Genomic DNA, 12,391 nt, shown 5'->3' with positions numbered 1-12,391 from the left:
GGCCTGTGATGGCTGTGAGCCGGGACCTCGAGCTGTGACGTGGCCGGGGTTGAATTGAATAACAGCCTGAGATCCTGAGACCGGACGGTAATCACACCGCCCGCATTGATCTTCCGCGGTGGGATACCCGGGGTAACCTGGCCTTCGGTGAGCATGCCCGCCGGCAGCGGCTGATGTCGGCTTGTGGATCACCCCCGAGTATGGCGGGTTAGAGGTTGGTGCTGCTGTATTTCTGTTGGTCCTTAATAACCTCACCCCACCCCAACACGGACTACCTGGTGATACTGATACTCCGCATGCCTAATAATATGTTTGCTGTCTTGCCTGGGGAGTCCCCGGGGGTGAGGAACATTGTAGCCGACGACGTTGGAGAACGGGAGTACACACTGGGGGATGTCCTCATGGCTGTCCATGATTTTCATTCCTCCCTGGGCCGTATGCTGTTGGCCCTCCACGACTCGTTAGTATCTATTGTTCCAGATATTGGACCTGGGGGCACAGACGAGAATAGGGAGGATCGGACGCCTGTCGAAGCTCAGTTATTTGTTACCATGGACTCCCCTGGGCGTCAAGTGTTGTTTTTCAGGAACAGTGAGCCTGCCGACCGTATTTGCACGACCGACACTCAATTTGGGTCTCTTACGGATGTGCTTGCAACCGAGGGGCATGGCCGTACCCTTTCGCTATTGGACAATGGTTACTGGCGAAGCAATCTTGTCATAGATCGTCTGCCGTCGCTGGACCCCTGGGTTGTTCCTAGGACGAAGTTTTGGTCGCCGAGATCGCCTGCCTGTGGACTTGCTGGGCTGGAATGTTTGCTTATTTTTGCTCGGACTGGCCAGGGATGAACACCGCATAATTATTTTCTGGGCCTGTTGACTCTGGTGATGACGCAAGACTTTGCTTATTATTGTGATGGTGGGGGTGTGTGACGGACATATGATGATAACTGCCTCCTTTTTCGGGGAGCTTACATTCTCTCCTGGGATGTGGAGGGGTGTGGGGGGGGGGGGGCTGGGGTCGGGTGCGAGGGTCCTCCTCCTTTCCTTCCTTTTTCGTAACTGGGGTTTCTTGGGTGGGACGACAGGCATGCCTATAGGGGGGGGTGGGCCGTAGCCTTCTGCTGGTATGCAGGGTGGGGGTTGGGGGATGGGGTCTGTTTTCTTTCTCTTTTGTTCTATGGCCTTACTCTTTTTCCCTATTTTCGCTCTTTCTTCTTGTTTCTTCTCACTTCTGCTTGAATGAGGGGTTCGGGTCTTGTTCTTCTCTGGGACTGGGATTTTGCTAGGTATGTTGCATTCCTTTTATAATGTTTTCTTGACCACATGGGTGGACATCGAGTTGGCGCGTAGTGATTGTAAGCAGACACCTTCTGATTAGCATGTTTTGGTGGCAACCTCGAATTCCCGTTTGTATAGAAGGCGACTATCCCATTCCGTGAATGGCGCTAAACATATTCTGTCTGATTGCATGTTCTCGGATCCTTCTTCCCTTCCTACAAAATGGAATCCTCCTTTATCCTGATATTTAATGGACACGCTTCTGGGTTAATCCTGTTTTATTGCTTTGCTGTGGCTCTAGACCGGGAGATACGAAACTATGTTATTCTGCTATGTAATTATTTATTTATTTATTTATTTTAACATTTGTAAAGCGCGACACGAAGGCCCAAGGGCATCTCGGCGCTGAGTAACTGCAATGTTTGGCCACCGAGGGGGCCAGAAGATCATTGATTAAAAAGCCAAGTTTTGAGGTTTTTTCTGAAAGACCATAAGGAAGTGCTGGACTTGATCGAGTGGGGCAGAGAGTTCCACAGTTTTGGAGCAGCAACAAGGAATCTTCTGTCACCCCAGTTGACAGATTTAGTTCGGGGGATCACCAAGTCCAGGGAGCTGGAGGAACGCAGTGCTCTGGATGGGCAGTAGAGGGTAAGGTTCTGAGTGAAGAACGAAGGAGCAGCGTTATGTAGAGCCTTATATACCAGGCATAAGGTTTTAAACTTAATCCTCTTCCTCACTGGAAGCCAGTGAAGTTGTTTTATGTGGGGTGATACCGGGTGGAATTTAGGGATTCGTCCTAAGAGCCAGGCGGCCGCGTTCTGTATAGACTGCATTTTTGTTAACACTCTCTCCTGGGCCCCTAGAAACAAAGCGTTACAATAATCTAGGGTGGAGAGCACCAGGGAGCTTACCAGCGTTTTCGCCATGTTTTCAGGTATGAAGGGCAACATTTTTTTGATGAGCCTAAGTTTATGAAAGGCTGAGGAGGATATCTGGTTGGCGTGTGGAAGGAAGTTCAAGCGGTTGTCGAACATGACTCCCAGGTTCCTCACTTTGTCGACCGGGACTGGAGCCTGGCCCATGGATGATGGCCACCAAATGGGAGACCACTCCGGAGAGAGATTACCAAAAAGTACCACCTCCGATTTATCGGAGTTTAACTTCAAACTATTGTGTGACATCCAGTTCCCGATAGCCGACATACCCTGGTTGAACATGTTGGCTTTCAGAAGCCCATCATTTTTTACGGCTAGGACCAATTGAGTGTCATCAGCGTATGAAGTGAGGCTCATCCCGTGTGCCCTGATGACATTGGCAAGGTCCGACACATAAATGTTAAATAGTGTCGGACTGAGGGATGAGCCTCATTGATTTATCTAGCGGCCGGCCTGAGAGGTTGCAGGCCCACGCCTGTATTGTCTGGAACGATATTTCTGAGGTTTTCCAAATAAAAAAAGAAAGAAAAAAAAAAATCTTTTATGTTTGTAATGGTGTCTTCAACAAGCTGTGTCGGCGCGTTTCAGCCTCTTGTCAATTCAGGCCTCATCAGGACTAAGAGGGCAAAAAACAATCCATCCCTAAAACAAGCAAATAACTAAATTGACATGTTTATATATCATCGGGGATAGCATTCTAAATTTCCATGCACACTAAACCTGAAAAACAGTTAACGTCATCAAATGACTCATCTCGAGGCAAATGGCATCAAAATCATTTATTTTATGTATCGAGAAACCCTTACATAATGTGCACAAATTAAAAATGCTAAAAACGATATAAATACAGATCCTCTTCACTAGGATCCTAAGCAGACACCCGTGACATATATATATATATGTATATATATATATATATATATATATATATATATATATATATATATATATATATATATATATATATATATGTGCACCCCTCAATACCATAAACTAAATCACAAGTGAATGGCCATAAGTTATAAGAAAAAATACATACATTTTGTTTCCATATATGATGGTCGGAAACGCAATTCTCTACCAAGCAGCTTTAATCAGTGCAACTAAAAGGAAAAGGCAAAGGGACCAAATGTACTAAATTTTTAGAAATATAAGCTCAACAAGTGATCAAACTATCGTAAGCACCAGGCTTACCTTCTACTCATGAGTGTCCCAATTCTAGGGTTAGGTAACCATATCAATTCATCCGGTCAATCCTACAGCAAGAAACGAGACATAAACAGCTTTCAAAATCCATCTATTCACCATTCATCTGCTTTTTTACTAGCAAAGTCCCGGACCCAACGTCCACTGTAGTATCCTACCTGAGTAAAGATCCTTTTGTATATAAGCAGAGGGTCCCTTCGCTTCACCACACTCTGCAGAAACGGAATCTAAAGGTAATTTCCTGTTTTAAACGTAGCCCGCGTTTCCATCTGAAGATAAAAAGTAACGACGGACTCCAGTGCACTGGGGAATCAAGATCACGCGATAATAGCATCGGGATTGAGAGTAAAGCTAGAAGAGAGACTACATTTGAATCTTCTTCGATATAGATGTAACTATTGTACTATCCGTAAAATGAACTGAATAACAGCGAAAAATCAAATTAATAAAATAAAAAAGAATAACTACGGAGGTTAATAAAAACAAATGTAATTAAAGAAAGAAATAAAGAAAAAAGAAAAATAAGTGTGATGCCAACTCCTCTCACAATCTAAACATAAGTTACAAAATTGAACCCAACATTAGACCAAGTATAGGAAGTATTAGTACAGACTAATGATACATCTTCAACCTATATACATGTATATGTGTAACAGTCTATACATATTAATCACAGAAATATTCCATAGTTTACTCCAATAATGCCCAAAGCTCATCGCCTCGACACCACAGCTCCTCTCGACGCTGTGAGCGCTGCTCACTCTTGCAACGACGACATCGACAACAATGCCGTATCCTGCTTCGCCACCGTGAGCGCTGCTCCGGCCTGACATCTCTCGACGCCACTGCGGACCGCCCCGACTCCGAGGCTCGATCGACGCCAACGCCCCGACGCCGATACTTCTCGACGCCGTGGATCATCGTTTTCTTCATTCTAAAAGGTACTGTGTTTGGGGGGTCTGTTTCGACTTTGGGCTCGACGTAGCGCTCCTCGCGGTCGACGCCGAACCTTTTGAATAGCTTTGTCTCGACGTCGTGTGACTCCCGTGAGGGTTACATTGTTGCCAAGAACTGTGCTTTAGAGAAGAAGAGTTACCTTTGTTGCTAAAGAACTGTTTACTAAGAAGAGACTTTACCTGAACTATTATTTTTCCTTCCAAAGAGTATTTATTGATATTGTGGTATATTTTTGTTGTTATTTGGTCTTGTGCTAAGCCTTATATAAACATTCTTATTTTTATAATACCTTCTGTGTTGTGTCCATTTGTGGTGTATTCACTTTATTACTGTATGTGGTCATAAATGCTTAACACACTGCCTCTGAGATAAGCCTGTCTGCTCTGCCAAGCTACCAAGGGGGTGAGCGGGGGTTATCTAAGTGTGTGATCCCCTTGCCCTGACTAGAGGAGGTGGGTCCCTATTTGTCAGAAGTGTATACCTCTGCCAACTAGAGACCAGCTGATTCTAACAGGTTCTAAGCAGCATATGCTGCTGCATGCACCATCGTTTTAAGCATGGTCTCCGATGACTTTTTTCACCCCCAAATTACTCACACACATTCTCTTGGAGACTGTACTGCGCAATTGGCAGAGTTGAAAGATTTAATTGTTGCACCTGAAAAACGGACCCTCTATTCCCCACATTGTGTGATTCATATTATTGTGTGCTATCTTTTAATGATAATTTACATTTTTGGAAACAAAATGATTACAAATTTTCCAAAGGTAGCATAATCAATTAATGTTTCTTTGGCATAGAGTGGCACACTTTAAAGCTAATTGCTACACACTCATGTTACACACACATTAAGTCACCAACATGTGGGAGCTCACACCGTAGGGAACTCTTTGGCTGATGATGCCGCCAAATCTGCAGTTGCCACAGCTAAAATAACAGTGCTAACTTGCTCTAAGACTCGTATAGACAATGATATTTTGGTTGCCGTAAATGCTTTTAAAAACGTCACCCCCATACTGAAAGGTTTCCTTCTAAATATTCCTATCATTTAAATAAATAGAATTTTCCTTTTGTAACTATTCCTGGTGTTGGCAATCGCATGATTTCCAACGCTGACTGCAGACATGATTTAATTGTAGCCGCATACGAAGGTACAGCATGTGCGAATGCCGGTAAAGCTGCCACCATCTTCCTTTTACAGCAAAGATTTTAGTGGCAATGTTTATACCAACAAACCAGAAAATATGTTTTATGCTGTGAAATATGTCAACACATTAAATGTTCAACTATGTCTCGTCCACCGCAAACACAACTTTTTATTTCCAGTCAGCCTTTTGGCTGTACTTATTTAGATTACTGCGGGACTCTTCCGATACTGCGCTCAAATATATTTTGGTTGCAGTTGATTTTTGCTCTAGGTTTCTCTGGGTTTGGTCACAGCGCTTGGCTGACACTCAAATTGTTATTAAAGACTTGCAAGTCTTTATCAGGACATATGCCTGCTGCTCATTCCTCTCAGACCAAGGTACGGCTTTTGCCTCTAAGGCATACCATGAACCCATGAAGTCCATGGTTGTGCAAGTGCATTTTTCCTCTCTGTATAGACCAGAGGGTAATTCTGTTGTGGAGAGAATGAACCATGATTTAAAGCAGTCCTTAACGGCTAGGGAATTAAGCACAGGGTGTGGTTGTTTGCACCATCTATATGGTGTTCAACAAGCATTAAATAACCTCACTAAAAGATCTCTGGGTGGGCGGACCCCATACAGATTGCTTTTTGGTATCAAGATGTATGTTCCAGACATTGATGGTCCAGACATTGTGACAGCTGCCGCAACCTTTGATGAAGATAACCATTGTGCTTTCTTACAGAACCTACAAGCTTTCTGTGACACAAACGCATGCAAACATTTGCCTGCTTCTCATCCTTCTGCTTCTGAGAGTGCTCTTCCAGTTTCTGGCTGGCTTCCGAAAATCGGAGATTTCGTTCGAGAGAAGGTCATCAAAAAGGAATTTGGGTCAATGTACCATGCTCCAGTTCCGGTCCTTGGTCTTCAAGGTACACAAACTGTGATTTTTCCACCACTTCCTCGATCTAAAGACAAGAGCTTTGTTTCCATTGAACATGTCAAACTACACCATGTGGCCGATACTTAATAGTATGCCATGAGAAAGCCGTTCTTATTCACAAGACTTTTCTATGCAGCCAGTGAGCACCATCAATGCTGCTACTCCCTGGCTGAGGGAGGGAGAGGCTGAGTCCTCCGCCGACAATTTTCCTGACACATTACTTGCTTCCAATGTTACGTCTGCTAAAACAGATTTCATTTACAATGATCCATAGTAGATAAGTCCATCTGAATTGGACTTTCACAGTCCTACTGCTGAGTTCCATCCTCCGGTGTTTCTGCTGAGTACCTCCGGGTACTATACGGATAAACACATTTTTCTTCTGAAAGTTGTTCTGCTTTGTACATGCCTCCAGCACAGATTTGTGTTTCATTTCCTGCTTAAAACATACTTATCTAGTCCCTCCCTAGATGTATGGCTGGATCGTACTTTCTTTGTTTTTTTTTGTTAGTTCATGTGGATTGGATTTGTGACTGTTTTATTCCTATTGATCAACGGGCATTAACTCCTAGAACGTTCTTCTACAGAACTGGTTGACTGAGTGTTGACCCCCCCATTCTTCATCACATAAAATGAAAAGAGACTTTTCCCTAGTTAACTTTTGGTTGTTCCAGTGACTGATGGAATTGTTTGGGATAAAGTTCCTTTCGATATATTTGGTCTGCCGGAGATCCTGCAGATACCATATGTGTTCAAAGTGTCTATGGGTGATGTAATAATACCGGGGTCACATTCAGATGATTGGGATGTTGATACTATACATTTTATGCTTTCTGAATTAGAATATTATATTGTTTTTGAATCAGAACATCTATACCTTAATTGCATTAACTATGCTGATATGTTCTGCTATCATCATTATGGATGCCATTTCCGACATAGAACTGGTAGACAACATCCCCACCTCCAAAAAGCAAACCGATAAGTATACCTACTTCATGGGACATGACATTTCTAACCCCATGTCATATTTTAAATTAACTCCAACACTACCAAAGAAAACTCAAACTAATCTTATATATAATGCTATGTTAATCAATCAATTGGCCCTTAAGGATTATGATTATTGGAAGACACCATTGATTTGAAATCGATTTGGGGTACAAAATCCTGACAGGTTCAAGGCAAGGAAACTTTATTTCGAGCCTGTTTAATTCCCACACATGATTTTCTTGGATGAAACAGTCCAGCAAACTACTTTGTTTAGGTTTGGATACAATGAATGCACTGATCATTCCCTCTGCTGCCCATTTTGATGATTGGCAGAATTTGACATATTACACAAACAAATTGAATATCATTGTGCAAAATGGTACATTTAAAGGTTTTGGGTAGGAGTTTTCCGGAGCCTGTCTGAGGTGCTGGCTTGGGTGCTTCCTCGAGATCCCAGATTGGCGTTGCTACATGTTATGGAGGGGATTGGGGGTAACCGGTATAAACGCCACTTGCTGTTGCTGGGCCTTACCTTGGCCAAACGGGATATTGCACGTGCCTTGAAGGCGCACCAGCCCCCGCCTCTGGCTGCCTGGAGGAATGGTATGGACTTTTGCATGGGTCTGGAGCAGCCTGTGTTCTTGGTCAGGGGCTGCCCTGGCAAGCACTTTAAGATTTGGAAAAGATGGTCCGATTACCGAGGGCTGGACTTAGACCCTCCGCCCGATGGAGCCGCACTCTCGTCACCTTAACACTCAGATATTTGATTTTATAAAATTCATAAACCGTATATTTTATACATTGGCCTATCTTTTGGGAGTCCTTAATTCTATTCATATTTATAAAAAAAAAAAAAAGGGGCAAGATGGAAAATGTATATGACTCAGTCAGATATGAACAATGCAACACTTCCTAATTTTAACAAGGAAGATTTTCGCATTATGATCCAAAAAGAAATGAAAACCTGTATGCGAGAGACCTTTGCTCAGTTTGTACCCTATAAAAGACCACTTCCATCTCAGGAAGATGTGTCTGATGTGATTACTCATGATAAAGTGGGGGTTAAACGTACAAAGAAGACTAACCACACTGTTACCGAAACCCATGCGAGCACGGGAGGTCCTAGCACCTCTGTTAATATTGGTGGTCTTAGCACCACAAAATATTTGGAAGGTCTTCGCACCTCAACTAATAGAGATGTCTCTTGTGACACACAACAATTGGGTGCCCTTCGTGGCCCAAATACCTTGGATGCCCTTAGCGGCTCACTATCTCAAAGTGCTCAAGACTTCCCAGATGGCTCGTATGATGATGATATGGATCCAGACGAATACGTCCTGGATTTAGATGATGGAGATGTAGGAATTTTTGATGAGGAAGATGAACCCCCTTCTACATCAAAGGACAATATTCTAAACCCCCTGGGAGAGGAGATGTTCTCCCCTCTGAATCTAAAACATCCCCGTTCCTCACAATGGTTTCCACAGGAACATGTCTCGAAATTTATTAAAAAATGGATTTGTTTCCCTCTCGAAAGAGAGACAAGGAATATTTTAAGGGCTGAGTGTTCAAGACCCTCAATCGATGAAAAAGCATGTTATGCTCCTAATATGGACCCAGAATTAATTAAGTATCTTTTTAGACTTGGACGCGATCCTAGAAAAGGCCTAGAAAAAGCTTTTAAAGGGTGCCAAGATCGCCTACTGGATGTGGTTGGACCACTTAGCAGAATTCTTGACTCCGCTGAAGAGTGTTACCTTAAAGGTACCCATCCTAATATAGATTTAATAAGGGGATGGAGCCAAAGAGCCCTCATTCTCCTAGGCAATGCTAATACCAGCATTAACGCAGAAAGGGGCAGGCTTATCCTTTATAAACTTGACCCAAAACTCTCCGATATGGCTGAGAAGGAGCCATCTTCAAATCCGAAAGGCCTGCTCTTTGGTGAAGAGCTTATAAAATTGTTGGGAAAGTATGTTTCAACTTTTACAGCCCTTGATAAAGCCCAGAAGAATATCAAGAGAGTATTCAGCAATAATGTTTTTGGAAGGGCCGGAAGACGGGGCCTCTCTTCCGGCAGATTTAACCAGAGGCCCTATCAGAGATCACGCCCCTTCGGAAGAGGCTTCCAGCAATATAATTATAACAACTCCTTCAATCGTGGAAGAGGAAATCAACCAAGAGGGGCAAGATCACGAGCTTCATTCTCGTCAAATCCTCCAAGTAAGTCCTGCTCTTTTACTTTCTCCTTCTATCCCTCCAAAGGTGGGAGGCAGACTCAGGCTTTTTTCGAAGGAATGGGAAAAAATAACGCAAGATCCTTGGGTTCTATCCACAGTAAGTGGCTTTATGATAGATTTCGTTCAAACTCCGTTTCAAACCTCCTTACCAAGAGAGATTCCTGTTTCATTAGAAAAAGAGAAAATAGTGGAGGAAGAGATCTCCTCTATGCTCCAGAAAGGTGCGATAATAGAAGTTCCTTCAGATTCCCTAACTTTCGTAAGCACGTTATTCCTCGTAGAGAAAAAAGGAAAAGGCTGGAGACCGGTCATAAATCTGAAAGGCCTAAACAAATTTCTTGTTTACAGGCATTTCAAAATGGAAGGTATACATCTCCTGAGAGATCTTCTACAAAAAGAAGACTGGTTAGTCAAACTAGATTTGAAGGACGCCTATTTCACTATTCCCATGGCGGTCATGCACCAACCATTCCTACAATTTCAATGGAAAAAACATCTTTATCAGTTCCAAGCTCTTCCCTTTGGGCTTTCCTCCGCCCCTTGGTGTTTTACCAAGGTAATGAGAGCAGTAGCCTCCTTCCTGAGGGAACGAGGCATCCGTCTTATTATTTACCTCGACGACATCTTGATAATGTGTCAGGACCTCCATCAAATTCTCCAAGACCTGGAAACAGTTTGGAGGCCAAAACAGAACTGAACTGGTGGTTGGAAAACCTGGAGGCTTGGAATGGGAAAGCAATTTTCGGTTCGGAACCGGATTTTGTGTTGTAATCGGACGCTTCCCTTCATGGTTGGGGTGCATGTTTCCTAGACCGGAATACGGGTGGCGTTTGGTCTCAGGAGGAGTCATCTCACCATATAAATTTCCTCGAACTTGCTGCTGGCCTATACGCCCTTATGAGTTTCAAGCACTCAATACAGGGGGGATCGGTTGTTCTGAAAATGGACAATGTCTCGGCTGTGGCCTACATCAACCGGTTGGGAGGTACGAAATCTGCCGACCGTTCCAACCTAGCAAGGAAACTCTGGATGTTCTGTTTAGAACACAAAATTGTCCTCAGAGCGGAATACTACACAGGGAAATCGAACGTTTCTGCCGATTGGAATTCCAGATTCCTTTCGGACTACAGCAATTGGAAACTCAACGTCGCTGTCTTCGACTCATTAAATTCCTGTTGGGGTCCATTCGAAATAGACCTATTTGCGAGCCGTCTCACCTCTCAACTAGAGCGTTACTTTAGCTGGATGCCGCAGAGGCAGTGAACGCATTTCTCCAACCCTGGTCAGGGATCAATGCTTATGCCTTTCCCTCATTCGCAATGATCCAGAGAGTCTTGCAGAAAGTCAGGCAAGACCGATGCTCTCTAGTTCTGATAACTCCCTTCTGGCCGTCACAAGCGTGGTTCCCCACTGTTCTGGAACTAACTTTCGAAATTCCCTTTCTGATACCTTCCCTGAAAGATCTCCTTACGGACGTGTACGGAGATCCTCAACTAATGACCCTATCCGGGAGTTTGAACCTTCTTGCTTGGAGAGTGTCAGGAGATCCAACGAAGTCTCAGGACTTTCATCATCAGCTTCTACTCTCCTCAGAGAGTCATGGGCGCCGGGAACTCACTACAGATACAATAATATCTGGAAATCTTGGTTTTGTTGGTGCATGGAGAGGGATTTGGATCCCATACAGGCACCTATCGTTGATGTAGTGAATTTTCTGGCTGAACTTTTTGACAAAGGTCTGTCTTATAGATCAAGCAATTGTTATAGATCGGCGATCTCTGTGGGTCATATTCTTGTTAACGGCAAATCGATCAGTAAAAATGTGATTGTTTGTAGAGTTATGAAGAGTATTCGTCTAAAAAGACCCCCGAAGCCGAAATATGATACACTCTGGGATGTGAATTTGTTACTAGATCTCTTCTCTTCCTGGCCGGATAATTTGTTTCTGAACAGAAAGTTTCTATCTATTAAACTCACTACTCTTCTTTGCCTTATCTCCTGTCGTAGAGTTTCTGATGTTAAAGCTCTGGAGATCTCTAATAGGTCATATCATTTATTTGGTGTTAAATTTGAGCTCTATAGAAGCACCAAGACCATGTCTGATTCAATCTTCTATCCTCGTTTCGACCCTTGTCCGAAACTTTGTGTAGTTGAATGTATGAAAGCTTATGATGTGACAATGTCTAACCTTCGTCCGCTTAATGAGAATCAGCTTCTCATTTCCTTTGTTACACCTCATAAAGCTATTTCCTCCACATCGATTGCCAGATGGGTTAAATCTGCTATGTCCTTAGCTGGTATTGATATATCCAAATGTCAAGCTCATTCTCTTAGAGGTGTAATGGCAAGTAAGTCTCTTTGGTCCGGAGGTAAGTTGGATGATATCCTTAAAGCTGCTGACTGGTTTAACGCTAATACCTTTGCAAGACATATTGTAAACCTATTGAACACATGTCTAATGTAGTTTTACAGGGCTACCAACATGCATAATGTAGCCTCCGTTCTTGTAATGAAATTGCGATTCTCCTATTAACATGCCTAGAGAATCTAGATTTCATTAAAGACACGGAGGCTCACATTATCCCGCCCATCCCGTTCCCTGTTTGGTTCTGGATGTCAGTTGAATATTTATTATATAATAATAATATTAATATTGATATTCTGGATGTCACTTGAATATAATGTATTTTGTATTTATATTGAAATGTTA

General features: G+C 43.1%; 1 protein-coding gene and 1 long non-coding RNA gene across 8 annotated transcripts in view; one reads left to right on the top strand and one right to left on the bottom strand.

The window, feature by feature from the left end:
• The window catches only part of AMMECR1L (AMMECR1 like), an 883,688-nt gene that overhangs the window by 671,851 nt on the left and 199,446 nt on the right, over positions 1–12,391 (bottom strand). The window lies entirely within an intron of this gene.
• Positions 1–12,391, top strand: part of LOC144790993 (uncharacterized) — a 245,578-nt gene that overhangs the window by 232,944 nt on the left and 243 nt on the right. The gene's annotated exons all lie outside the window — the stretch shown is intronic.

The sequence above is a fragment of the Lissotriton helveticus genome, chromosome 11 (genome assembly GCF_964261635.1).
Source record: "Lissotriton helveticus chromosome 11, aLisHel1.1, whole genome shotgun sequence".
NCBI classification, from domain to species: domain Eukaryota; kingdom Metazoa; phylum Chordata; class Amphibia; order Caudata; family Salamandridae; genus Lissotriton; species Lissotriton helveticus.
Note: the sequence above shows the minus strand (reverse complement) of the source record. Positions and strands in the feature narration are given on the sequence as shown.